Genomic DNA, 3538 nt, shown 5'->3' with positions numbered 1-3538 from the left:
ACTGCACTGAGTCTTTTCAATCTAGGAGATCAATGAATCTATGAGAGAGGTGCACTTATCACTGGTTGACTGAGGAAGAAAGTGAGACTTGAGAAATTTAAATGCCTTGTAGAGGTCTGACTAGTTGCTAGCTGTTGACTGGAAATAAGGAATAACTAATTTCTCTGTTATTATATTCTACTGTCTCAAGTCAGAAAACTGAACCAGCATAACCTCCATAATAATAAGTAGGTAGATTAAGATATTTGAAAAGGTACCAAACCTGGTTGAATTACTTAATATTTATTTCACATAATCTCTACACAGTCTCTTTTTCTTTGCAATTCTTATATATTCTTCAAAGGTAAGTTTTACAATTAAAATTAAGTTATTTGGGGATGGCTGGGTGGCAGAGTCGGTTAAGCAGCTGCCTTCAGCTCAGTTCATGATACCAGAGTCCTGGGATCAAGTTCCACATCTGGCTCCTTGCTCAGCAGGGAGCTTGCTTCTTCCTCTGCCTGCTCTGCCTGCCACCCCCTCCTGCTTGGGTTCTCTCCCTCTGAAAAATAAATAAATACATTCTTAAAAAAAATTAATAAATTGTCTTATCCTTGGCCAAACACAAAAATAACACCACAATCACTTGCCCCCCCCAAGTTTTCCAAACTAAATTTCTTTATGTCCAGTTCATCCATGAGTTTGTGAGATCCCGTGGGTATGTGTGTGTGCACACACCTTGGCTTGATATAAAAGCATGCAAGCGGAGAGGTAGGATGGTAAGTCAGGACTCATTCACCACGGATGCTTTGCTTCTGGAGGAACTAAGTTTGTTCAAAGGAAGTATGGACAAATAATTAAGGAGAAAAGGAAACTGGTTACAAATACATAGCCTAGAATGCCCAAAGGAGCAGGGCTAGACAAAAACAAAGCAAAACAAATATTAGAGAGACATAAGTAGGAAGAATTAAAGACCTTGTCTATTTTTCCTCTCCGTTTCCCTTAAACCACTATTAAGCAGTGTGCTTCTGTTCAAATTCACCATTATTTCAGAAAACAAATGATATTACATGTTTGCTCTTTATTATTCTTTTTGAATTTAAATCCCCACATTCCTTTTTTTTTTTTTTTTTAACTTCCTGGAACTAAGACCAAGGGCTGACATTTACAGCTATAAGTGATCCAAGTACTACATTAGCATCTATTTATTAAAGATGATCTTTCATGTACAGTACAACTAAGACATTTGCCCTAATTTACAATACTAACATTTCCAATTTGGCCCTGAATAGGGAGTTGTGCCAACAGCACTGTATCCTATAGTGAAATACTGCCTAATCAGTATTTATGAATAGGGTTTTAGAAGTCACTAAAGAGCACAGGAAGAGATTTTACCTCCTTAAAGCACAAATATTGCTGAGCTCTGGGAATCTTTACAGCACATTACCATGGAATAGCTTTCCTTTTTTTTTTTTGAAATTGCGGTTAAAATGTGTAATGTAATACTGTCAGTAATTTAAATGGAGTGTACCTCTTTCTTTCAGACATTAATGCTATTTGTTAAACTTTGTAATTACTATGCAAATGAAGTGCTGTACTTAAAAAATGGCAGTGCCAAGAGTACAACAGAGAAAAACAGTTTGAAATTCAAACTAACACAAAATAACCTTCAAGTCTTATAGAACTCAAATATTGTATTTTTTTTGTTCTTTTGAATGCAGCATTTGGGTGAAAGCATTGAGGACTTGTCTTTGTTCTTAATACGCAGATAGCAAAAGGCTTAGAGCCAGAGATTTGAAAGCTTCTGAGACATATTAGCTTCCTGATCTTCACAACAGGTGGCTGGTATTTTTATCCGTCTTTCAGAGATGAAGAAACTAAGTCCCACAGATGCTTAACTCATTTGCTCAGGGTCACTTAAACAAGCTCATGATGGCCAGGAAAGGCTACGCGTCCTTCCAAACTCAAGGCTGCAAGGAGAATCCCCAGACAGCAATCGCTTGAAAGGAGCAGAATTTATGGCTCAAATTATGATTTCAGAATATTAAGCACAGACTGAACCGGTGCAATTTAGTTTCATTTCATGCCAGGTAGATATTTTAGAAGAAAGTGGGCAAGTTTAGTTTGCTGAGAATTAGTCCCTGACGGGAAAATATCTGTGAGCACCTGATACATGAAGAAACAGAAAAAGTGAGTAGGGTTTACACATTTTCCTGTTCCCAGAACTTAGTGCTGTGCCTGGCAGCACAGCAACTCCAAAATATTTGGTGGCTCAGAGAATGAATGAATGAATGCATGAATGCCCATTTGTCATTCAAGCGACTTTCTAGACTCATTGCATTTCCCCTTTCAGTCACTCTCCCATCTTTACTTTCCACATGAGCAAAACAAACAACCGTACAACAAAAACGGTTTTACCTTCCTCTAGTAACTCTTCTCCTCTTGTACTCTTTTCATAGCCTTAAACTTAAATTAGCGTTTTTTTTCAATATCCCATCTCTTTAGAACTTTGTTATAAACTTGAAATAATCATATAAACTAGAAGGATCTAAGGATCTGTCCTATTCATAGCAATGTGTTATCTTCTATAGGTGATCCTCTTTATATTTTAACGGGAAACTTTTAAATTCTGGAGCCAAAAGAATGAGAAACAAACTGAGATGTGAAGTTGACATTTATCAGGGACAGTGGGAGAGCTGGTGGTGACAGCATTTTTGAGTTTGGTAAAAAGCAGTGACGGTGTACCTATAAGGACAGAAGCTGAGAAAATCCGATGCTCGATATGGCAGTCCCACCTGGGATTAGAGTACAGATATGGGACATAAGCTCAACAAATCAGACACCCCTCAACCCCACTTTAATTTTGAATTAGGAAATGCCAGGCAAAGAAAGAGAGGCACTAAAGAACCCATGTTGGTGGAAGGCTGCAGTAGAAGAGGCAATCCCGAGTTTCCACGGAAGTAATGACCATGGACAAAGGCGGTATCTGGTGCTTAGCTGGAGCCAGTGGTGATAGGCAAGTTTCAAGCTGTGGCATCAAGTGGACCATGGTGGCAGCAATACTATCTTTACAGGCCTAGTTCTGTGGCCTGATTATGGCTATGGTCTTAGGGGTGGTTCTTGTTCCAGTTGTTTTTCCATGTCTCAGTCTGCTGCCCTACTAGTAATTCTTTGAGTTATCTAATGTCCTTTAAAATAAATTTAATTCATCAGAGTCAGTTTCCATTGCTTATAGCTAAGAACCCATGCACCATATCAAGACCAGCAAGGGAAGTGAGATCTGGGCAATATTACTGTTCATGAGGTAGTTGAGGATATGGGTGCATTTGTAAAAGACTTTAGATCTCTATCTCAGAGTCTTGGTTCTACCAAATTACTAGTAGTGTGATCTTATTAGGTGAATTGCTAAACCTTAGTCTTTCCAAAAGTACTAATGAAAATACCATTACCTATTCATAAAGACTGCAAAAATATGTGTCTAGAACCACATTTGGCATATTTAGCCACTACCTAAATTCTCCTCTCTCACCAGAGTGGTCTGGCCAAGGTGGTAAAAGATGTT

Source organism: Mustela putorius, unplaced genomic scaffold (assembly GCF_011764305.1).
Source record: "Mustela putorius furo isolate JIRA1106 unplaced genomic scaffold, ASM1176430v1.1 tig00000421_pilon_pilon_pilon, whole genome shotgun sequence".
Classification (NCBI taxonomy): Eukaryota; Metazoa; Chordata; class Mammalia; order Carnivora; family Mustelidae; genus Mustela; species Mustela putorius.
This window is presented reverse-complemented; position numbering follows the sequence as displayed.